The following is a 26,142-nucleotide window of genomic DNA, read 5'->3' on the forward strand; positions in this document are numbered from 1 at the left end:
TGCCGGGGCTGGAGTGGTTGCACCAGAGGAGGCTGCAGGGGCTGGAGTGGTTGTACCAGAGGCTGCCGGGGCTGGAGTGGTCGCACCAGAGGAGGCTGCCGGGGCTGGAGTGGTTGTACCAGAGGCTGCCGGGGCTGGAGTGGTCGCACCAGAGGCTGCCGGGGCTGGAGTGGTTGCACCAGAGGAGGCTGCCGGGGCTGGAGTGGTCGCACCAGAGGAGGCTGCCGGGGCTGGAGTGGTTGCACCAGAGGAGGCTGCCGGGGCTGGAGTGGTTGCACCAGAGGCTGCCGGGGCTGGAGTGGTTGCACCAGAGGAGGCTGCCGGGGCTGGAGTGGTTGCACCAGAGGCTGCCGGGGCTGGAGTGGTTGCACCAGAGGAGGCTGCCGGGGCTGGAGTGGTTGCACCAGAGGAGGCTGCAGGGGCTGGAGTGGTTGTACCAGAGGCTGCCGGGGCTGGAGTGGTCGCACCAGAGGAGGCTGCAGGGGCTGGAGTGGTTGTACCAGAGGCTGCCGGGGCTGGAGTGGTCGCACCAGAGGAGGCTGCCGGGGCTGGAGTGGTTGTACCAGAGGCTGCCGGGACTGGAGTGGTCGCACCAGAGGCTGCCGGGACTGGAGTGGTCGCACCAGAGGCGGCATCTATAAAATACAATTAAACTTTATTAAAACATTTTAGAGTCATAATTCTAGTCCTGTTGAGAGGTTTGGCTACGCGAGTGCCAAACTGAGTGTCGGTGTGTGTGTGCGTGTGTGTGTGCGTGCACATCTCTGCTAAATCTCCATCCTTCTTTTTTGTTCCTTCTTTGCTGACAAAAGGGAGTGCCTTGCACACTTAGAATATCAGCAGAACCTCTTTATTCCTGTATGAGTACTGTATACTTTTGACTATTTTTATATTTCATAAAATTTCAGAACTGTTCTCTTTGTGGCATTTTGCATTGGCAATGGCAAGGGGAATGTCTCCTTGAGCTGTTTTGAGACAATCCCTGCTCCGCCGGTTCCGCATTTGCACATAGAATATCACAGAATCATAGGGTTGGAAGCGAACCGCAAGGGCCACTTAGTCCAACCCCTTGCAGTGCAGGAATCTTTTGCCCAAGGTGGGGCTCGAACCGACAACCCTGAGATTCAGAGTCTCATGCTCTGCCGACTAAGCTACCCTGTCGGAACATAGACTCACGTTGCTTTATGCTGCCCAATGAGTGAGCATGCAGGACCTCCTGCAAAAGAACCCATGCAAATGGGCCCATCCCACAGTGTATCAAAATATCGTGCATCTCCCTTTACATGACACCTCTGTATTGCAGGCATTTTAGGCCTTCCATACGTCAGGAAAATTCCTGACATGTCCTGGTTTTCGTGTGTAAAAGTGGCCTCAGGAGCAGCTGAATTCCGAGACCCGACTGTCATGCAAATTATACAAAATGTAGTGGTCTTTAGCTGCTAGTCGACAGCCGAAAAGTGACACTAGAGTAGAACACGGATGAAGATCCTGCTCACCTTCCTTAATGGTTTTTAAGTGCTTCCGACAAGTGAAATTGACTGAATATGCAGAAATGGACAAATTGACGGGAAGAATCCAGGAGCAGCAGGACCAGAAATTCATCAAAGACTGGTTAAAGTTTACGAACTATTTAAAAGACAATTTACAATTGAATACGCTAATAGGACTTCAAGAAGTTTTGTAGTTAATGTGTAGAACTATTATTGTAAGTATGATAGTAAAAGTAAGAAGGAATTTTCTGATAATGTAAGCAATGGTTGATTAAAGAAATATAATGCTAAGATATAATTCAGAAAGCCATGTGAAGGGATTGAGGGAAGTCAAGGCTTGCAAGCCAAATGGAAAATGTATGAAAATGTTTGTTTAAATGTAGTATTGTAGTAGTTTAGTGTAAAAATGTAACCATTATGTCTTCATCGCATGTCAGCATGCCAGACATTGGCCTGATCCTAGCAAGGCTTGGAAGTAAACCAGACCAGGCAGATACTGTATTTTTCCGTGTATAAGACTATATTTCCATCCCTATTTTTTCAAGTTTAAAATTGGGAGTCTTATACGCGGATAGTGCATATGGGGGATTTCTTTATTTGGAGTCCCAAAAAATAGGAGTCGTGTTATACACGGGGGGTGGGGGTGTTTATACACGGAAAAATATGGTAATTTCCAGGCTGGAATTGAATTGAAGGAGTTTATCCAGACAAGGCTAGGTTGCTGCCATTGTGGGCTGAGTGAGATGAGGATTGCTTTCGGAGCAGCAGCTTAAATCTCCAAATGGATCACTGAGATACGATTACTGCCAGAAAGGTTGAATAGGCATTAAATTGGATGGGGGAAATAAAGGGCTGACATTTTTATGTCAACAAAATGCTGGGCGTAAAAGGGGGGGGGGAGACACACACCCACTTTCACAAGCAGTACCAATTCCACGCTAAACATTGATCTGGAAGCATCCAAACAAATTCCTTATGGCATGAGCTTTTTGGGGTTATAGTCTGGGTGCCAACTTCAATAAAAAATGGGGCGGTAGGCGGCAGGTTAAGTCCCACGCCACATAGTCGATCACACCATTTGAATGGCACTTCCCACCAACACTGAGGGATCCTGGCCCCCTCAAATATTTTATTGGGGAGGGGCAAAGGGACTTTGGCCCCTAGGAGTTGGCTCCTATGGTTGCAGCAAACTTGTTCTTGATTTGAATGAGATTTTTTTTTTATTTGTAAGTCAGTCCGAAGAACTCATTGGGGCTACAAAACAGGATCCTAAATAAATATTATTATTCTTTAAAACACACATACACCATTTTGCATACGGGGAGGGTTATATACGGTGCCCACAAGTAAGTATCCCTCCCCCCCAAAAATACACATAATAGAAATTCAGATTATTTTCAGCTGCTCCTTCAGCTTCTCATATTTCGAAAGAAAGCATACTTGCTCCATCTTAAAAAACCCCACACATTTTCTTTTGGGAAACTGGTGGTTTCTGCAGGACATTCCGGGATCAAATCAGAAACAGGGAGGGCTTCTATAAATCTGGGGCTGTCCCTGGAAAATAGGGACACTTGGAGGGTCTGCTATGAACCGCCATCCTCCCACTGATTCTCCCTTGCTAGTACCCTCCTCATTTGCCATAGGAGAGGAGCAGCTTCGTGCCTCTCTTGTAAGGTCTGTTTTGCCAGCCACCTCTATTTTCAGGTGGGATCCAACTGCACACTGGCAAATTCAGATTGTGCAATTATAGTTGATTGGGAGGTCTTGCATAACACGTCCGCTTCTTGAGAAGAACCTTACGTTTGTAATAAGAAAAGCGACGGGGCAAATGCGCTAGGAAGCGTGGACTTGCTTTGATTCAAATTCATCTAAGCTCCCTTGCAAACAAATCAGAATGAACGCCGAACAAAACAGCTTGTCTGGAAGCTCTGTGGAACCTGGGAATCTAGCATGAAGGCAAAAATCAAAATCAAAATCCTTACCTGTCAAGTTGAGGCACAACAGCAAAATAATCCACAAGGAACGCTTGGATAATTTCCGCAGGTGGCCCATTGTGGCTTTAGCAGTGCAAGAGTCTGGAGAAGCCCTTTCTAAAACGGTCGCATTTATAACAGGTGGGCCAGAGTAAATGTGCCACATTTGATCGAGAAGGTGTGGCACACCTTATTCATCCTAATGGTCTCTCCACGAAGGGCAGGGCCGAGAATGAGTCTTCGTAAGAGGTAATATGATTAATCTTGCCCTTTGTTTGTTTTGTGACGGAAATAAGAAATACCTCTCTCGACAAGAGGAGTGGAAGAGTTTCTGAATGCTTCTCAGCCCCCCCCCCCCACGATGCAAAAATAAATAAATCCTCAGATGCGGTTTCTGTAAAAAGGGAGCGTGCGTCAAGCAATTGTTAAGAGGGTGAACAGGAAAAAAATCATTTCCAAATGAGCAAGAAATGACGACTCACATATCTCAACCTCCCCCCCTTACTCAAAATTGCTTACATACCAGGAGAATGGCAGGAGAGAGAGAGAGAGAGAGAGAGAGAGAGAGAGAGAGAGAGAGAGAGAAACCACTTGTTACAGAAGAGGAGGAGAGTGAGAATTTAGTGACGGGAGAAACTGGACAGCGGTAGGGAATCAATTTTGTTCTAAGGGTTACGTTGCCAAAAATATTTTACAGGGGCGCTTGCTGCCCTCCCTTGTGCAAGCATGTATGAACACACACACAAACACACACATGCAGGCACATGCAGAAGACTGGTTAAAATGTCACAAGATCAGATATAGAGGCTGCCATATGTCTAGACATAGCTGGGATTTGTTCGCCAGGCATAGCACCCGGGAAAACCCGGGCATATGGCAACCCATGTTGGAAGTGGTTTTTTGGGGGGGGGGGCAAATTTCCAAAAAACAAAACAAAACTCAAAAACTTTTCACTTTTTGAAATAACGCAATCCTAAGATAATAGAGTGGGACGCGGGCGGCACTGTGGGTTAAACCACAGGGCCTAGGGCTTGCTGATCAGAAGGTTGGCGGTTCAAATCCCCGCAATGGGGTGAGCTCCTGTTGTTCAGTCCCAGCTCCTGCCCACCTAGCAGTTCGAAAGCACGTCAAAGTGCAAGTAGATAAATAGGTACCGTTCTGGCGGGAAGGTAAACGGTGTTTCCGTGCGCTGCTCTGGTTTCGCCAGAAGCGGCTTAGTCATGCTGGCCACATGACCCAGAAGCTGTCTGCGGACAAACGCCGGCTCTCTCGGCCTATAGAGTGAGATGAGCACACAACCCCAGAGTCATCCACGACTGGACTTAATGGTCAGGGGTCCCTTTACCTTTACCTTTAAGATAATAGAATCATAGAATTGTAGAGTTGGAAGGAACCCAATGGTCACCTAGTCCAGTCCCCTGGAATGTAGGAATCACTGCTGAAGAACCCCCAACAGTTGGCCATCCAACCTCTGCCTTGAAGCCTCCAAGGAAGGAGAGTCCACCACCTTCTGAGGTAGCCTGTTCCAGAGCCAAACAGCTCTTACTGTCAGAAAGTTCTTCCTAATGTTTAGCTGGAATCTCCTTCTAATTTGAATCCATCAGTTCGGGTCCTACCCACCAGAGCAGCAGAAAACAAACTTGCTCCAAGTCTTCCACGTGACAACCCTCCAGATATTTGAAGATGGCTTTCATATCACCTCTCAGTCTTTTCTGCCCCAACCAACTTGACTCCCAGACCCTTTATCATCTTGGTCACCTTCCTCTGCATGCGTTCCATCTTGTCAATATCCTTCTTTAAACTATGGCGCCCAGAACTTGGCACAGCACTCCAGGTGTGGTCTGACCAAGGCAGAACAGAGCAGTACCATTGCAGACCCTCCAAGTGTCCCTATTTTCCAGGGACGTCCCTGATTTAGAGAAGCCGTCCCGGTTTCTGATTTGATCCCGAAATGTGTCCCACGTTTCCTTAGGTTGTTCTTATTTTCACTGGAGAAATGTTGGAGGGTATGGAGTAGGGACGACCCCCTGAGCCGTCTGAAGGCAATCCTGTATAGCGAAGCTTTTTATGTTTAATGTTGCATTATGCTTTTATATACAGTGGAACCCCGGGTTACGCACGTGATCCATTCCGGGTCGCCATGCGTAACGCAGGCGTGCGTATCCCGAATGCACGAAAAACCCCGAAAACCCGGAAGTAGCACGATCTGAGCGCTTCTGCGCATGCGCGAAGTGCTCAGAAGCGTTCTGCGCATCCGGGGGTCACACGTGGGTTGTGCGCACTCCGGAAACGCTTCCGGGTTGTGGGCGTTCTTAACCCGAACGTATGCAACATGGAGCATGCGCAAACCGGGGTATGACTGTATGTTGGAAGCTGCCCAGATTGGCTGGGGCAACCCATTTCGATGTGTGGCGTATGAACAGTAGAATTATCATTATGGAATGGGACGTCCCTATTTTCATCGGAGAAATGTTGGAGGCTATGCTATTGCTTCCCTTGACCTGGAGACTCCACTTCTGCCTATATTCTGAATGTGCTGAACATTTCACATTTCCTCTTCTTAGTTAACTGTTTTGTGTTGATAATTTGTGTGTTGACGCAGGCATGACCGGGACATTTTGCTCTATGAGATGTCATAGGATATGTTCCCATCTTCCCAATCAAGCTGGCCGTGTTATTTTTGGCTCCTGTGGAATGGCAAAGGTCTCCATCTCGACTCCCTGCAATGGCTGGCCAGGTTATACTATAACATGAGTCAGAAAATCCTTCAAGCACCTCTCTAGGACTAAGACTATAGTAACAGTAGTAGTAGTGATAATGACAACAGCAATAATAACAAAAATTTCAAAGCGGACCATTTGCTGCCCTGCCATGAAAGCCGAAATCAGTCGCCTGAGGCAGCTGCCTCACTTTGCCTCTTAGAAGCAAAATGTTTAGGTATAATTTGCTATGATTTTTGGAGGATCTGTTGTGACTGAACTGCTTCTTTGAGGTTTGGGAGCATTTATTCTCAAGGTTTCTGTAGGTGATAATAACTGAGACGTATGCTAAGTTATTGCAGAGCCGACGAGGAGAGATGTAGAGTTGCAATCTGCCTTTCCTGTTAACTCTGGAAAATAATTAACACTAATTGGGCAGTTGAGGAAAAGACTCAGGGTAACTGTTGCCCACCAGGAAGCGTGAAATGAGGGCTTCTGAAAGTTGTTACCCCTACATTTTGAAGGCCTTGGAGATGCTAAGTTATCTCACCTCATTTTGTACACCCAGTGCTTTTTTAAAAAGAAAGAAAGAAAAAAAGGGTGCTGGTACTCACCATGAAGGAACTTTTAATTTTTGGGGGGTGGGGGGAGTGCAGGTACTACATATCCTTGAATACCCCCAGAAAAAACCCCACTGTGTATACATCAAGAAGATAATATGAGAGCAGAATGTGAGACCAGAAATTTCTTCCCAGAGAGCTAATGGGAGTTAAACACAGATAGAATTTTGAGTCAAACAATGTGGTGGTGAATTTACTTGGAATTCTGGTTTGTCAACTTCAGCAGGAGAAAGGCAGACAGGATGTGATAATTCTTCCCCACAAATGATATATTACCTATAGGACAATTAATCAAGCTTGCAGAAAATGAGCCAGTGGCAGAGACAAAATCCAGTCACCTTTGCCAACTTCTGATATTGCTTCTTTGTCGGAACAGGAAACAAAAGATGACTGGGTTTTTGACAGTGATTCAGACGACTTGGGAATATCCACCTTTGTGGAATGAAGCACGGCGAGTGAACCCAGGTCACCAAAGGCAATCATGGATCCAACATGGACAGATGAACGACCACATGAACCCGCAGATTCAAAAAAATGGTTTATTTAACACAGACGTGTGAGATTGGCAGCAGGGCAAGGAGGTCAGGGGACCCAACTCTGTTGCTCCTTTCCTTGACATAAATAAACCTCAAACTCTCAATAAAGAAATTTAAACTCCAAATGAGGACACATGGATGACGAGGGAGTCAAATGGACCTAATGCAAGATAAGGAGACAGCAGAGAAGCTGAATGAATTATTTGTATCTGTCTTCCCAACGGAAGATATAGGGCAGACCCCAGTGCTTGAGCTAACTTTTGCAGGAGAGGAATCTGAGGAGCTGAGACAGATGATGGTGATGAGAGATGAATGGAGAAAATAAAAACTTGACAAGGTCCAGACAGTATCCGAACAAGCATAATGAAAGAACTCAGCTGTGAAATTGATGATCTTCTAACAAAAATCTACAACTTGTTCCTCGGATCAGCCTCCATAACTAAGGAGTGGAAAGAAGACATTGTAACACCAATTTTTAAGAAGGGGTCAAGAGAGGATCCTGGAAATGACAAGCCAGTTAGCTTAACATCTATCCTGGGAAAACTGGTGGGAAGTATTTTTAAGGATGGAATAACCAAGCATATAGAAGATAAAGCCTTGCTGAAGAACAACCAGCATGGCTTCTGCAAGGCCAAGTCATAGAATAATAGAATCTTAGAGTTGGAAGGGACCCCAAGGGTCATCTAGTCCAACCCCCTGCAATGCCAGAATTTCAGCTAAAGCATCCATGACAGATGGCCATCCAACCTCTGTTTAAAAACCTCCAAGGAAGGAGAGTCCACAATCTCTCGTGGGAGTCTGTTCCACTGCTGAACAGCTCTTACTGTCAGAATTTATTTTTGACTGTTTAGTCAGAATCTCCTCTCTTGCAACTTGAAGCCATTGGTTTGAGTCCTACCCTCCAGAGCAAGAGTAAACAAGCAAGCTCCCTCCTCCACGTGGCAGCCCTTAAGATATTTGAAGTAATAATAATAATTTATTATTTATACCCCACCCATCTGGCTGGGTTTCCCCAGCCACTCTGGGCGGCTTCCAACAAAAGATTTAAAAGATTATCTTCTCTCAGACTCCTCTTTTCCAGGCTAAACATGCCCAGCTCCTTCAAGCACTCCTCATAAGGGTTAGTTTCCAGACTCTTGATCATCTTGGTTGCCCTCCTCTGCACACGTTCCAGCTTGTCAACATCCTTCTTAAGTTGTGGTGCCCAGAATTGGACACAGTATTCCAAGTGTGGTCTGATCAAGGCAGAATAGAGCGGGACTAAATTACTTCCCTTGATCTGAACACTATACTTCTGTTGTTGCATCCTAGAATAGCATTAGCTTTTTTTTAGCTGCTGCATCACACTGTTGACTCATGTTAAGCTTGTGGTCCACCAAAACAGATTAGATTTTATAGATTAGATTTTATAGTTTTAAGGGTATAGATTGGATTTTATAGCTTTAAGGGCTTTTTAAAAACCATTTTTTGCATTGTATTTATTGTAGAGACAAATTATATACTACAAAGTGGTATATAAATTGTTCAATTATATAAATACATGGGGGGAGCAAGAGGTAAAACAATGCCCATATTCCATGTTTTATGGGAAAAGTACAAACTAGTGTGTAAGCTTTTGAGTTCGCCAGGATTCTTCTTTGTTTTTCTTTATTCCTGCTGTCAAGGAATCTGTGCATTTTTGCTACAGATAGCACACCCTCCAACATTCTTCCAATGAAAATAGGTGCATCCTATTCAACAACAACAACAACAACAACAGTTTTATTATTTATACCCTGCCCATCTAACTTGGTTGCCCCCCACTATTCTGGGAAGCTTCAACATATCTAAAAACATAATAAAACATTAAAAAGCCTCTCTATACAGGCTGCCTTCAGATGTCTTCTAAAGGTTGTATATTTACTTATCTCCTTGGCTTGGGGGGTCGCACAACTCCATACTCTCCAACATATCTCCCATGAAAATAGGGGCGCTGTGGGTTAAACCACAGAGCTTAGGGCTTGCCGATCAGAAGGTCGGCAGTTCAAATCCCCATGACGGGGTGAGCTCCTGTTGCTCAGTCCCTGCTCCTGCCAACCTAGCAGTTCGAAAGCACATCAAAGTGCAAGTAGATAAATAGGTACCGCTCCAGCGGGAAGGTAAACGGCGTTTCTGTGCACTGCTCTGGTTCGCCAGAAGTGGCTTAGTCATGCTGGCCACATGACCCGGAAGCTGTACGCCAGCTCCCTCGGCCAGTAAAGCGAGATGAGCGCCACAACCCCAGAGTCGTCTGTGACTGGACCTAATGGTCAGGGGTCCCTTTACCTTTACCTTTAAGGGAAAGCCACACATTCTGGGATCAAATCAGAAACTGGGATGGCTTCTGTAAATCCGGGACTGTCCCTAGGAAATAGGGACACTTGGAGGGTCTGAGATAGAGGCAAGACTAAGTCACAGATGGATTTAGAATGCTGGACTTTGGCCTGACCCCACATGACTCTTTTTATGTTCTTAACCACCATTACATCCATCCTTCCCAGAAGCCCTTAGTGCAACCTAAAGCCTTTGCAGCACCCAAGAGAGCCTCATTTGAATGTCTGCTGCTTCCTCTCACATTCCAACTCAAGACCGTGACCAGATGCAGGCTCCTTGACTTCAGCGTCATTCAACTCCTTTCACTCCCTCCCACGCATTATCGAATTGTGTGAAAGCTTGCACAATATTGTGTTGACATTTTGGTTTGTTCGAGAAAGGTATGGGCCGAACGTGGATTTTGGAATGCTCCTTGTGGTTGCTTCCCGTCATCGTTGCTGTTACTTGGGCAGCTGGCTAGGACGTCATCCAACTTCAAAATGGTGGCTGGGAGATGGAGAAGAGAATGTGAACTATTTAAATATGGAGCCGAAGGAGCCAGCCCTATGAGTCCATGGAGGGTCTAACTTCCCAAGAGAGGGGATGCAGATCTTGAGGGGGTTAGAGGATGCAGAGAGAGTTTTGAGACAGTTGCTGAGGTGTACTCTCGTCTGATGATTTAGTCCTAGTTATGTTTGATGACAGCTCCTTTTCTCAGTAATTATGTGTGCTTTTTAAGCACCTGACTCTGCCATTTCTATTATTTGGAACAGAATTAACACTTACTCAATAGCGAAAGTACAATGCACAAACAATGACTGTTGGCTGATGGGTACCTGCCACATTCCAGACACTGTGTGGTTCCAGTAACATTACCTTATCTACTAACTTCAGTAGCTGTCAAGACACTCCAAATGCCTTCTGAAAGGAATGATGCAGTTTTTCATTTTTGCCTTGGGCTGGCTATTATGAGATATGGGTGGGTGGGTATATACCAGTCAATATAACTGTATGCAGGATGGATAAAAATCAATGATTAAAATTTTGAAAATTTAAATTGGATTTTTTTATTTATTCAAATTGGATTTTTTTAATTTAAATTGGGTTTTTAAAATAAAATGCTTTGGGAGCAAAAATCTTTCTAAAGAAAGTTTTTTATTTAAATTACATTATAGTCCAAATATAGGGGACGCGGTTGGCGCTGTGGGTTAAACCACAAAGCCTAGGGCTTGCTGATCAGAAGGTCGGCAGTTCGAATCCCCACGACGGGGTGAGCTCCCGTTGCTCGGTCCCAGATCCTGCCCACCTAGCAGTTTGAAAGCACGTCAAAGTGCAAGTAGATAAATAGGTACCGCTCCAGCAGGAAGGTAAACGGCATTTCCGTGCACTGCTTTGGTTCGCCAGAAGCTGCTTAGTCATGCTGGCCACATGACCTGGAAGCTGTACACCGGCTCCCTCGGCCAGTAACGCGAGATGAGCACCGCAACCCCAGAGTCGGACACGACTGGACCTAATGGTCAAGGGTCCCTTTACCTTTACCTATAGTCCAAAGGCTATTCATCAAGAAATAAGGATTTGTTTAAGTTTCTCATGTGTGCGAAAACTCAGTCTAAGCTTTTTTAAAAAATTGTTTAACCACATCTGTTAACAAACATGGATACAATAGCCATAATGTTATTGTTTTAGTTAAATAAATTGTTTAAATTGTTATTAAGGAAATGATTATTTTTCTCCTTCCAATAAAGTACAGCAGAAAAGTTGTCCAAATACAAAGTTAACTTATTAAACCTCACAACAGTTTCATAATAATCCGTCTGCCCATTTCTAATAGTATAACCAAATCAGTAAATTTTTTTATATAACTGTAAAAACTACTCTGAAATTTTTTTATTGCAAAGATGAAACCTTCATCTGGTTGTAAATATTAAGATTATACCAGCAAGAATGAGTATTTCTGTAAAAAAAAAAAAAAAGATTTAAATCAAGCCCTGACTGTATGCATATTGAAATACATTGGTACCTCAGGTTACAGACGCTTCAGGTTACAGACTCCGCTAACCCAGAATTAACACTTCAGGTTAAGAACTTTGCTTCAGCATAAGAACAGAAATCGTGCTCTGGCGGCGCAGCAGCAGCGGGAGGCCCCATTAGCTAAAGTGGTGCTTCAGGTTAAGAACAGTTTCAGGTTAAGAACGGACCTCCGGAACGGATTAAGTTCTTAACCCGAGGTACCACTGTAGTTGAAAAGAAGAACCAACATTTACTGACATTGGTGGCTGTGCAGGGAGGGCAAGAGAGGACATTCCATGCCACCTCCCCATAATCTAGGATTTATTTATTTTAATGTACACACACACACACACACACACAAGCAGCAAGTCAATGAGAGGTTTAAAGTGATTTCCAAGACCACTCCAACGGAGAGTGGCTGCCAGATTCGGACTCTTCACATTTTTAGGGAGGTGAGCAGGCAGCTCAGGGGAATGCTGCTGGCTTTGATCTAGGCTGCATTCAGATGGCACTTTATTCTGTCTTTGTGACATTTCCTTACCTCTCCATTTTTACATTTCACGTCATCTTTCACATGGTGTAAAAAGCCGCTTCTGGAAACCTAGCTCAGTCTAGAAGAGGTTTAGCGCTTGTTTCCATTTCAATTGTTTCCAGAAAAGAAAAATCCACTCGAAACTTGGAAATTCACATGAGTTTTGCGTGGGGCAGTATGCTGGCATACAGTTCTTTCCCACTCTTTAAAAATTTAGCATGGCATTGGTGGTAAATTGATTACAAAGCCACTGTTCCATGATGCAACAAGGTCCTGCAGTGTAAAAGGAGCATTGGGACAGAAGCCCTATCATAGCTAGTAAAGCTAACACAAGAAATCCCCTGTCTGAATGCAGTCTTAACGATACTGCTTTTGCAAATGTTCCATTTGGAAACCCTGCAAAAAAAAAAAAAAGTTGTTGTGGTGCCTTTTTGTGACCAGGTGAGACCTTGGGGGTGATGCAGGACTTGCCCCTGTTTTGTGAGTGGCAGGTGGGGCCAGTGGCCAAGAATAGAAAGCAATATTAACCCAGTAGAAGAGGAACCAAAATTGCTTGTAAGGTTCTAAGGAGATGGGTAATGAAAATCCTTTTACTGCGAGCCAGAAACTTAGTGCTACTACAGTGGTGCCACGCAAGATGAAATTAATTCGTTCTGCGAGTGCTGTCGTATAGCGAAAATTTCGTCTTGCGAAGCACCAACGGGGGAAGAGCGGTTTGACGGGGGGGGGGGGAATCGCGAAAATTTTTCGTCTTGTGAGGCAAGCCCATAGGAAAATTCGTCTTGCGAGTCAGCCTTTCGTTAGCGAATGCCTTTCGTCTAGCGAGTTTTTCGTCTAGCGAGGCATTCGTCTAGCGAGGTACCATTGTACTTTGAATCATCGAAGGGTGCAAGAAAGGCACAAGTCTTTTCTATACAGTGGTACCTCGGGTTAAGAACATAATTTGTTCTGGAGGTCCGTTCTTAACCTGAAACTGTTCTTAACCTGAGGTACCACTTTAGCTAATGGAGTCTCCCGCTGCCGCCACACGATTTCTGTTCTGATCCTGAAGCAAAGTTCTTAACCTGAGGTACTATTTCTGGTGTCTGTAACCTGAAGTGTGTGTAACCTGAAGCATCTGTAACCCGAGGTACCACTGTACAAGGATGCTAGAGGGAGAAAGCAGAGAAGTGGAGCTGTTTCTATTTGTTTAGCTATGGCTATCTGCAACAACTTCCAAAAATGGAAGACAGTTGGTGAGTACCAGGCCCATAATGAAGATACTACTTCAGATATTGTGCAAGTAGCACCCATAGTGTGTGCACTGAAAGAGAGAGAAAATATCCAGGTATCAGAAGGTGAAGCAAATATTCCAACTAGAGATACTGAAGCAGCTACCAGTACAGAACAAACTGAATGTCAGCTGAAGTACATATTGAAAGCACATTCTCTATCCGATGGGTGAAAATTTGAGCTGCTTACTCAATGCTGGATGCAGACAGAAAGTTATGGCTTCAGGCATGCCAGTACAGGTCCAAGAACATTTTGGCCTGCATGGTTTCCTAAATATTTTCCATGGTTAGCATACGCTATTGTTTTGAAAGGTCTTGTATCTCACTACAGTGGTACCTTGGTTTAAGAACAGCTTAGTTTATGAACAACTTGGATTAAGAACGCTGCCAACCCAGAAGTAGATGTTTTGGTTTATGAACTTTGCCTTGGAAGCAGAACATGTTCCACTTCCTGCTGAGTGTGTTCCTTTTGTAAATTGAGTCCCCCGCTACTATGGGAAAGCACACCTTGGTTTAAGAACGCTTTGGTTTAAGAACAGACTTCCGGAGTGGATTACGTTCGTAAACCAAGGTACTACTGTATTGCATTTTATTTTCCCAGACGCTAGTACAATGGATGCAGGGCACATTCATTACCAACGTTTGTACCAAGTACAAAGATTTCAATGACGCTGCAAGAAAGCATTCACAAAGTTTGTGCCATAGGGGTTCACATGAAGATGCTTCTCATTTCCTTTCTGGCACAAGCAGGGAAAAGGTGTCAACTGAATAGCATCTTAATAAGTCATATGCAGGAGCACATTAAGGAAAATAAACAGAAGCTGTGATTGTATCAACCACAACTTGCTCTCTGTGAAGAGACCAGTTCCACAGGTAACATAGCAGGCCTTTTAGAGTTTCATGTTCATGCAGTGGATGGAATGTTTTTTAATTGTTTTTTTAAGTTTGAAAGCTGGGGCACATCTGCAGGAATGCAGAATGCATTAATAAACTTGTGTGGCCAAACTTCAAGGGAAGAGGGCATGTGCTTTTATAAGATTCTCAGTTTTAGCAGATGAAACAGCAGGTGCCATATTTCTGGCACAGAGGCATCTCAAGGTATTATTATTATTATCAAATTATTATTATTATTATTATTATTATTATTATTATTATGATCCGTCGATGAAAATGATGGAAATGCATCTGTACAAAAGGGATTCCTTGGGTTCATTTCAGTTTCAGAACAAACTGCACAGCCAACACAATCTCACCTGTCTGTTCTGATTTTGGACCGGATCTCAGTGTTTGTTAGACAAGGATTTAATGCTTGTTCAACCATGGCAAGAAATGAAGCACAAATCTGCGCATCCTAAAGACTTAGGATTTGTACACACTTAACCTTTTGACCCACTTTTTGCAGACCCACACGCAGTGTGTGCCCCCTGGGGGTGGAAGAATATGGAATTGACAGGTGGAACAGAAAGATACAACAACTTTCTGGAATTGAAAATTGGCCACAACTTTCTTGAGTGCAGGCGTAGGTAGGCTTTGGCTTAGGCACTGGGTGCGAATGCGACATTTGAAGTTAGAACAGGGCCCTTTCTGGTTATGGGCCACCCCGAGAGGCTGGTCAACTAAGCCGGTCCTCCCCTGGCAACCATTGGAAGTTCTATGGCCTGTCTGCTTTCCATATGGCTTCAGGACAGAAACTTCCACTCAGACCCCTTTACCAGGGTTCCCTTAGATATCACACCTGCCCGAGGCCAGAGTGATGCTGGCCCCACGGGCAGCCAGCTGAAATCCTCCAGCGGTGGACCAGAGGGAAGACTTCTTCACTCAGGTCCACCACCTAGGCTCCGCCCCTACCGTCTCCCCCAATTGGCTGGTTACAATTTGAATGTTGGTGGGCTATCCCACCATTCCCTGCGGTCCGGCTGAGGTCAAGGCCAATGGCCAGCCATGTGGTAAGGAGGCTGTTTTCCTCTGCCCAGGGGTCCTCATGCTGAGCTGCCACCATTGCCCACTCTGGAGTCGGCTAAGTCATTTTTCCATAGGTGCTTTAGTTGAGGTTCCTGCATTGCAGGGGGCTGGACTAGATGGCATTTGGGGTCCCTTCCAACTCTACAATTCTATGATTCCAGGCAGAGGTCCAAACTTGTTAGTGTCTGAGTGTGGTTTTTGTTTTTGTTTCTGCCCCGAGCTTTACCCCCTTCCCCCGAAAACCTGCTCTTTAAAGCTGAATCAGAGCAAATGTCAATTCAAAAAAGGGCACTATGACACGTAGCTTTAAATTGTGAGCCATGCCTGGAAAGAGTGGAGGAAAGCTAAATGTGGATAAGCCCTTAATCTCACTGCAAATGACCTGAACAACGTAAGTGAGGTGCAGTTTATACAATTAAAGCCACGGGAATATTTTCCCATGACATGGTGGGACAAAGGAAAAACCTCTTGGACCCATCCCTAGAAGTTACGGACCCAAGCAAAGTGTGGAGGAGCCGACACCAAATGGCTCTCTGTTATTACAATGGGCATCTGTACAGCACTTTCCCTCCCAGTTACAACATACGCAATTTAATGATCTTTTTACCACTTTGTGTAGGGTGAAGACATGGCTGCATTTCACAACAATGGAAATTTAGTTGCCTGGCTTGTGTTTGTTGACTGCTCAGGGAGAAAAGTCAAAGGATAAATTTATTTGTTGCTGTTTAGTTGTTTAGTTGTTTAGTCGTGTCCGACTCTTCGTGACCCCATGGACCAGAGCATGCCAGGCACTCCTGTCTTCCACTGCCTCCCGCAGTTTGGTCAGAATCATGCTAGACGCTTCGAGAACACTGTCCAACCATCTCATCCTCTGTCACCCCCTTATCCTTGTGCCCTCCATCTTTCCCAACATCAGGGTCATTTCCAGGGAATCTTCTCTTCTCAAGAGGTGGCCAAAGTTTTGCAGCATCAGCTTCAGGATCTATCCTTCCAGTGAGCACTCAGGGCTGATTTCCTTCAGAATGGATAGGTTTGACCTTCTTGCAGTCCATGGGACTCTCAAGAGTCTCCTCCAGCACCATAATTCAAAAGCATCAATTCTTCGGTGATCAGCCTTCTTGATGGTCCAGCTCTCACTTCCGTACATTACTACTGGGAAAACCATAGCTTTAACTATACGGACCTTTGTCGGCAAGGTGATGTCTCTGCTTTTCAAGATGCTGTCTAGGTTTGTCATTGCTTTTCTCCCAAGATAAATTTATAAGAGGTGTCATTGACTGCTTTGACCGAGGCCCTAAAAGACTCCAGTTTTTATTTAGGGAATGACCCACTTTGTATCAGATTTTGCTTTAAGTGAATGGGAGACGAGCATTGACAAAGAAGTCTGGCTGGTTTCAGACTTCACATCTGGCATTCACCACAGCCCAGGCAGTTTCCATACAAAAGTTCAGCTTTAGGTTGTTGTTTTAAATTTGCCTTAGAGTCTTACAGTATTATTGTTCAATGAACAGACTGAAGCTTTGTGTCTTTCCATGTCCCAGCTCTTTCAATTGTTAAATGGACAAATAAAGCCATTTGTTAAGTTAGTTCTGAAATGTATAATCCCATACAGTACCAACAGGCACAGCCCAACATTGTATCTTGTTGCTTCCTTTCAACACCATGGATTGTTGTGTGGGGTTCAGTCGTATAAAGGCAACAACCTGTACAGTGGTACCTCGGGTTAAGGAAGCCACTTACGCTTGAGCAGGAGGTGGTGTTGTGGGCAGGCATGACCTCCCCACGTGCGCACAGGGTGATTCCCAGCCCTGTGCGATGGGGGGGGGGGATTTCCAGCTGCGTCACCCGCCAGCCAAATAATCCGGTTGGCTGGGGTGTGTGGCCTGCACTATTTAAGCAGGACGCAGCTGGGGGATCGCTCTCTTGCCCGCTTCCTATTTCTGTAGAAGTGATGGGGGGAGGTTGCGCCATCTCCTGCCCTGCAATTTGAAGGGTATTCCATTAAAGGATTCCGGGGGACGTGGCCCTGTCTGAAGCCTAGGGAGGTTAGGGCCTAAGGAACGCTCCTAATCGGTGACCCCAGGGAGAGTTCCTAGTTAATGTGCGTCAGCAGGACTCCCTCTACAGGTGGTTAACCCTTCCCCAACTCCCAGCACATGGGCTGGGGTCAGATATAGTTGGTTAGATCCAGTGCCTAAGTCACTACTGCTCAACATCCATAATCAATAAACTTGTGGCCTTTTCCACTTATTAACCTTATATACTGTACATTGTCTCACGTGTCTATATTTCACCACGGGGTGTTGTGACATAGCCATACAACTTAACTCGTTCCGGAGGTCCGTTCTTAACCTGACACTGTTCTTAACCTGAGTTACCACTTTAGCTAATGGGGCCTCCCACTGCCGCTGCACGATTTCTGTTCTCATCCTGAAGCAAAATTCTTAACCCGAGGTACTAGTTCTGGGTTAGCGGAGTCTAACCTGAAGCATCTGTAACCCAAGGTACCACTGTAGTTACACGTCATAGACCTTGCCCATCCCCTAAAAATATTGTTTCTGCAGACATCCATGCTTACTGGGTAGCTGAGGAAGAGATCTCAGGCAGCTGTTCCCTACCAGGAAGTGACATCTTGTAAGGGTTTGGAAAATGTTCCAAATTTCTATTCTTACCAGTCCTTGTGCTAGATCCCAGAGTTTGCTGTGATCATAGTCACACGCTGAAATAGCCATGAATAAATGAAACAGAATTATTGGTGCAATGGTTCTCTGAAATCAGAGTAACGCTAGATGTGGTGGTGGTTCTGTTTGTTCTGAGTATTGTGTACACACATAGTTGTTGTTGTTTTTTAAATCCCTTGGCCTTAAGGAACATATTTATTTACTTATTTTCTTATGTTTATGCCATGGAACCCAAGGCACTATATGCGTGGTTCCCAGGTGGTCTCCCAGCTGGGCACTGACCAGACACAGGAGGCTTAGATGCAGCAAAGTGGTAGCCTTGTGTGTCTTCACAAGGAATTCCATAGTCAGGGTGCCGCTACAGAGAAGGCAGTGTGTCTTCAGACCGTATCATGGATGGCATCTTGGGAACTGACAGGACCTAAAAGGAGGAAACAGAGGGGAGGGGAAGAGGCCACTCACACTGGTAGCCAATGTGGTCTCTTCCAGCTGTTGTGGGACTTTAGCTACTATCAGCATAGCTAATAGTCAGGGCTTATGTATGCTGTAGTCCAAGGAAGACTAAGATAACATGGGCACAATTTTGCATTCTCTAGGACCTCTTGTTTAGATTACTGCCATGTGCTTTACGTAGGGCTGGGGATGGTCCATAAAATGCAGCTAGCACAGAACACAACCAGCATGGTACTATCTGGTACTTCTGCGGTATCCAACGTAACAGCTGTTCTGTGGAACTTGCACTGTCTGTCTATATGTTACCAGACCTAATTCAAGGTGTTGGCATTAACACGGCGAACCCTGTATATCTTGGGACGTAGGTATATGATGGGGACCCTTTCCCTCATAACAGCCTGCTCAGGTGGTGAGGTTGGGCAGGCGGACAGGCAAGGGAATCTCCTTGCCCCACTGGCAGGTACAGCTCACAGCATGACAGGGCCTTCTCTGTAGCTGCACCCTGACTATGGAATTCCCTTCCACCTGAGGCACAAATAGCCACAACATGGTTAGGATTCCACAGAGGAATGACGATGCACTTATTCTCCCAGAACTTTGTAGGATTTGATTCCTTTGAGTAGTACACAAGCACATTTTGCTCAGAGTAGGTCCATCCATTGGCATTTAGCGCCTGCTAAGAACATTATTGTTTAGACCAGTGTTTTTCAACCACTGTTCCGCGGCACACTAGTGTGCCGCGAGATGTTGCCTGGTGTGCCATGGGAAAAATGGAAAAATTACTTTATATATAGTCAATATAGGCACAGAGTTAATTTTTTTAACATTTTCTAATGGTGGTGTGCCTCGTGATTTTTTTCAAGAAACAAGTGTGCCTTTGCCCAAAAAAGGTTGAAAAACACTGGTTTAGACAGGCCTACCCAGATGCTTAGAAATGCTGGTGTGAATTTTAATCTGCTTTAGTATTTTAACTTATTGTTTGTTTTAATGCATTGTAAATCCCACCCCACCCCCCGCCGATTTTATGGTTTTATCTTTTTGTAAACCTCTGAGGATTTTTTTTTTTGTAACAAGCAAGCAGTGTATAAGTTTTACGAAATAAAATAAAAATACATACAAGTTAATGAACATTGCCAAATCAGTCCCATTAATTTCAGTGGGTCTACTTGAGTGAAACCGCTTTAAGGTTGCCGTGTGATGGAAGGCAGTCTACAAGCAGAATAAAAATACAAACATCTAGAGGACTGCATGTTACCTAGCCCCGTTCTAATGACGTATTGAGGTCATGGGTGCCGCCTGCTAAATAATACATTCTTTACTTGTTTGTAAACCATTTGCAAAGTGTCTGGCATTCTCATAACTTGAATGTAGTGACACCCTAGCAAGAAATTCTTCTTTTTCTGTAATGTGGATTTGCACTTACTTGTTCTGCCTCACTAGGCTGGCTAGAAACACAAGGTGGAATTACCGTAGTTAGGGTGGGAAGCAAGGTCACGTGTATCTCCTAGGTTCAAGTGCTGGGGGGATGAAATATTTGGGACTCGGAGTCACAGCAGGAAGTGAGTAGGAACAGGCAGAGTCGAAACAGAAAGTGTGCATTTGCTAGCAAAGCACGTCCTGCTTATTTCATTTGATCATCCCCAGTGAAGCTGATCTTTATGCAGTTATTTCAGCCACACTAAGCTAAACAGGACTCCTCTAGTGAGCTAAACAGGACTCCTCTAGTGAGCTAGAGCCTGAAATGAAATGAAACTGCCCCCACAAATTCTCCTCACACTTCTCCTTTGTAATTTTCAAGTGTGGATAATCTCCAGGCCTTTAACACCTGCTGAATATTATTTTAGTCTTTGATATAAGAATTTCAGTATTTGGCCCTGATCCATATTTGCTTGGAAGGAAGAGCCACTGAACTCTGTGGGACTTATTTGCAAGTAAGCATACATAGGACCCTGCTTATCCCACTGGGGCTTTAGATATTGCTAATGTCTTCCATTGATTTCACCGGGATTAATTATGACTAACGTTAGCTGCAACGGGGCTTTGATGCTTCAGTTGTTATTAATATGATAATTGCATGTGCCGTGTTTCCCTCACTCCACTAATGGACCAAAATTGTGTATTTTGAGAAGCAGATCCATGCAAGGCAAGATCGTGGGGTGGGGCAGGGTACACATTTTCTTTCTATGGAATAATGTATACAAGTTGAATTTACAAGTGTGGCGATCACACAGGGCCCCCGGTCATTTCACGGACTATTGACCCTGTGCCACCACTATACCGCTGCCACCAACCAGGTCCTCACTGGTAAGCACTGAGTCTCAGTCAGGATTTAAAGTTGAACAAGTTTATTCTCACTCAGCAACAAGCTTTTGATATTATATACACTGTTACACTTTATGCTCTCATTCTCATTCCTGTCTATAGCTCACTCTAACTCATAGCTGTCAAGTTTCCGATTTGAAAATAAGGGATCACCACCCTCACCTGTCCTGGGGACAGTCTACAGTTCTCAGGGACAGTCCACGCCGTGGTAATCCCCCCCCCCCCAGGCAACAAATTAATTTACACCAGGAAATAGAAATCAGGGCAGAGAAGAGAAAGCACTTATTCACGCAGCACAATGTTAACCTCTGGAACTCCCTGCCACAGGGAGCAGGTATGGCCACCAACTTGGATGGCTTTAGAAAAGGATTAGGCAAATTCATGCAGGAGGAGAGGACCACTGATGGCTTCTGGTCAGGTTGGCTCTGCTCTGCCTCCAGTTAGGGGCAGCAATGCTTAATCTGAGCACTTGTTGCCGAGAAACATTCGTCTATTTTATCTTCTTCTTTATATATCTGTCTGTCTGTTTGTTATTAGGTATTTATATTCCACCTTTTTCTCCAAGGAGCTCCCTGGTCCTAGTCCTCATTTAATCCCCACAACAGTCCTGTGAGGTAGGCAGGCAGGCAGGTCTGAGAAAGTCCCGGGACTCCAACTCTCCTTCCCGGAAATAAGGGAAATTTAAGGGATATCAACAATAAGGGATAGCTGCGGGAAACGGCTTGGAATAAGGGAGTTTCCCACAAAAAAGGGAGACTTGACAGCTATGCTCTCACTCCTCTACCTCCCCACCACAAAGTTCCACACACCACCCTCACAACCACCAACCACCAACTGAATTCTCCAACTGATCCCTCTCTATCCCCAACTGAACAACTGACTGAACTAACTGCCAAAACCTCTGTGCTGAGTCTTAAACACAGCTAGACTCCGCCCCTGGGTTTTTATTGGTCAGTCTATTAACCCTTTCACACTCTCCCCCAATATGACATCATCATACTAAGTGGGCAAACGCCACAACAAGCTAGTGCCTATTTTTGACGGGATATTAAGACACCGTGTAGAACTTAGACAAATATTTATTTTTGCTGCTTTGATTCCTTACCCCAAGAATTTACAATACATGGAAACGCAGAACAACTACTGTCGTATAAGACTACTTTTTAATCCAGGAAAATCTTCTCAAAAGTTGGGGGTCGTCTTATACGCCGGGTGGAGAATCTGCGGTCGAGTATATCTCAAACTCTATATTTTAACTGGGAAAGTTGGGGGTCGTCTTATACGCCCGGTCGTCTTATACGCCGGAAAATACGGTACAACTCACAGAGAAATCGTTAGCTAATACTTGTTTAGTGCAGTTCCCAGTTCTGCCAAAAATGGACAATACCTCTGGTCTATGCCTCATGAACTGCCCAATTTGAGAAGTTGTTAACATACTATATTTTAAAATGATTTTTGTCAGAAAGGTATGTCCTTAAGAGTGCATTTTTACCATAGAGGCAAGCACCACTGTGTTCAGTGGGGGCTTATTTCCGGCAATGGTGCAATGGACTTCAAACTACTGGTAAGTCCTAATAAGATGGTATTGTCCAGTACTTCAAAGGTTTGGACCAGATAATCAAATGAATGTAGTCTAGATTATTAGTACATAAACCGAACCCTCTAGACATATGAGAACTAGTTTATTATAGTACCACAAAATGTGAGGTCTGTGCTGGTGGGTCCCTGGCACAAATCTCACCTCAGCCACAGTCCCTGCTCCCCCCATCTGCAAAATGGGGCAAATAATACTGACCTACCTTACAGGGCTGCTGCAGCACGACTACTACCAGGATAAAACATGCAAAGCACTTAAAATGCACTATGCAAATGCTATGTGGTACTGATGTCTGAGAAACCAAATATCCCAAACTTTAAGCAAGCAACAATTTCCCATGGGGATTTACTCCTTATTCGGGAAGCTGTGTGGACACTGCTTCCCATGAAATAACCCTCTAAGGCTCTTTCATTTATGCACAATACACAGCGATATACAGGCCTGAATGTGTACTACAAACACTGCAGAATCGGTTATTATATCCCCTACAATCGACAAAAATACCTTAAGTCTTTGTCCGTTGGAAGCGAGCCCTTTTAGCACTTATGGCACATCTTTCTTACTGCTGCCACCTAGAGGTAGTTGCCACTGCCTGTTGGCAGCTGGAACCAATCAATTGCTGTTCCAAGCAGTACCGATTTCCTGTACCATTAGCAGTTCCAAAACAAGGGCGAGATCACAAGGTCTTTCCATTGCCAGAGAACCCTTCGCTTGATGGATTTCCACTCTCTGCATAGCCACTGATTGCAATCTTTTCTGTGAACTGCCCTTAGACCTCCAGGTATAGGACGGTATATAAATTCAATAAATAACAACAACAATAAATAAATATGTGTGTTGGGGGTATTGCTAACCATAAGAGCTTCTCAATAAATCATCACCTGATACAGAAAGTGTGCCGGGAAGACACCAGAGACGCTTGCTATAAGAAGCCATAATTGTTGGAACCGCTTTTGCTCTGGCCGGTATCTTCACAATCCAGGGACGCCTGAACCCTCTGTTGGCTGTTGTTCCTCCTCCAGCTGAAATCTTGGATGCTCTGGCGCATAAAGTGAGTTTGGTACATGTTGTAAGACCCAGACACAGGATTTTGCAGGCAGTAGATGACCTGCAAGAGATCGCAACACAAGGAAAGGAGTGTGAGCCAGAGGGCAAACAGGAATCGGCCAACACTGGTACACCTGAAGGAGCGTCTCCACTAAGGTCCAGACACTAAGGTCCAGCACCGAGGGCCTTCTGGCGGTTCCCTCACTGCGACACATGAGGTTACAGGGAACCAGGAAGAGGGCTTTCTCGTAGTGGTGCCCGCCCTGTGTAACACCCTCCCATCAGATATCAAGGAAATGAACAACTATCTGACCTTTAGAAGACATCTGAAGGCAGCCCTGTTTAGGGATGTTTTTTAATGTTTGCTGTTTTATTGTATTTTTAGTACTTTGTTGGAAGCCACCCAGAGTGGCGGGGGAAACCCAACCAGATGGGCCGTGTGTGTGTGTGTATAAATAAATAACTAATATAAATATAATATTAATATAATATAATATAATATAATATAATATAATATAATATAATATAATATAATTATAGCTGTTACCCAAGACAACCTTCACCAGATGTCTTTTTGTCTGGGAACTTTGGCATTCTTTGTTGTTTTCTAGCTGGAGCCGCACCATATGGGTGGAAAAGAAATTTTGACTTTCTTACACCCTCCCATACTCCTCTGACGTATCCCGGTCCCTCATGCCCATCACAGCATCTTCTGCAGATGGCAGCTTCCCTCCATCCTTACCATGCATCCGATGCACATCAGGAGCACGACACAGAGCACAACGGCTGGGCCGAGGAGGAGAGGAAGAGCCCATTGTGGGAATTTATTTCCTGCTGGGTTGGAGAAAAGAGAAAGCATAAATAAAAAAGTATCTTTGAAGTAGCTGCAGATAAGGAATGCGCCTCAATATGAATGGGATACACCCAGCAGTAGGCAAGGCACAATGGCTGATTTCTGTTTGAATCCAGGGCTGTGCCTATGGAGAAAGCAAGACCCGCCCGCTTGGAGTGTGATGCTGTCAACCCCTCCATCTCCAGCTCAGGTTGTATATGTGTGTAAATAAACCATATACCCTAAAGACACCACCGTCTCCGCTGTGCCTCATTTCCAAAAGAAAGCACTAACCCTAGGTAAGTGCCTGGAACCCCTGGAATCTCACACCTCTCAGAGATTGGGGTAGCATGTAACAATATGCTTGAATGAAATAAACTTACCAGCAGTAGTGATAGCTGACTGAGACGTTACTGCTGCTGATTTTGTGGTAGACACACCACTGGCACCAGATGTCCCAGTGGGGGCGGTTCCAGCTGTTGAGCAAATGCATTGTCATGTTAATTTCTGCTGTGCATTCTGTTGAGCGCATTTAATGTGTTTTCCAGCTCTTCAACACTTCATACTTCTTGTGCCTGCCAAGAGATGCTATTTCTGGCATGGTTGTGGTAGTAACACAACAGGAGGTCTTTTTTTCTGGCCGCAAAAGCAGTAGTAGCTTGGATGGTGAATAGGTGAAAACTTGCTTCCATATATGAAGCTTGAAATGGACTTGTTTGATCCATTTTATTTTGGGATTTTTTTTTAGGTACTCTTGTCTGTGGTATAGGATCATGAGAAAGAAATATTTAAGAAACAACAACAATTCTTACCTGTTGTTAGCGTAAGAGTGCTTGGAGTGGCTTCAGCAGATGGGGTTGTGGATTCCAACAGGGGAGTTGCTGATTTCAGCAAACCAAAGGTGGTTTGAACTTGAAAAAATAAAATAGTTGTAGGAGTAGAGGTAATAATAATAGTAGGGTAATCTGAATTAGTCATATACAGTGTAAAGTGATCTGTTTTGATTTCTCCTCATCCATTTCACCACTGTGTCCAGCCAGTGACCCAGGGACTGCAAGTGTCTCCTGATTCAGATGTCTGGAGAAATAGAGCTGAGTGTAATCAGCATACTGATGGCACCTTGACCCAAAACTCCTAATGACCACCCTCAATGGCTTCATGTAGATATCAGATAGCACTGGAGATAAGGTAATCCCCTGTGTCACCCCATAACACGGCTGCCAGAGGACCGAAAGAAACCCCAATGGTACTCTCTGGGCTTGGTCTTGATTGGTAGGATTGGAACCACTGTAATACAGTGTGCCCTAATTCCCATTCCCTGGAACTAGTCCAGGAGTATACCATGGTCAATGGTATCCAAAGTCAACAAGAGATCAAGAAGCAGGAACAAAGTTGCACCCCCTCTGGCCTGCTCTCTGCAGAGGTTATCCATCAGGTCAACCAGTTCCATAGCTAGCCCTGAATCCATACTGGAATGCATCTAGATATTCTGAGTCCTCCAAGAATGCCTGCAGCTACCCCACCATGGCTTTCTCCATCACCTTGGCAATGGACCAATAGCTAAAGGGCCCAGAGCTGGTTTCTTTAGGAACGGTCACACCACTGCCTCTTTCAATGCAGCAGGGACCACTTCTTCACTCAGCGAAGCATTAACCACACTCTGGATCCAACCAGTCAGCCCCGCTCTGCTAAATTTGGTAAGCCAGGAGGGACAGGGGTCAAGGGAGCACATGGTCGGATGCATTGCCACCACTACTTGGTCCACATAAGGCAAAACTAATATTAC

At 44.9% G+C, this 26,142-nt stretch overlaps 1 long non-coding RNA gene and 1 other non-coding gene across 2 annotated transcripts; both read right to left on the reverse strand.

Annotated features, from left to right (window-relative positions):
* Positions 1–1,088: 1,088 nt before the first annotated feature.
* TRNAQ-CUG lies at positions 1,089–1,161 on the reverse strand. Its single transcript has one exon. It is a non-coding gene; the product is annotated as a tRNA-Gln (tRNA).
* Positions 1,162–23,449: 22,288 nt separating this feature from the next.
* LOC117042963 lies at positions 23,450–24,768 on the reverse strand. The gene is made up of 3 exons (XR_004426121.1): positions 24,740–24,768; positions 24,267–24,358; positions 23,450–23,585 (listed from the first exon to the last, which is right to left on the reverse strand). It is a non-coding gene; the product is annotated as an uncharacterized LOC117042963 (long non-coding RNA).
* Between the last annotated feature and the right edge of the window lie 1,374 nt (positions 24,769–26,142).

The sequence above is a fragment of the Lacerta agilis genome, chromosome 2 (genome assembly GCF_009819535.1).
Source record: "Lacerta agilis isolate rLacAgi1 chromosome 2, rLacAgi1.pri, whole genome shotgun sequence".
Taxonomy (NCBI): domain Eukaryota; kingdom Metazoa; phylum Chordata; class Lepidosauria; order Squamata; family Lacertidae; genus Lacerta; species Lacerta agilis.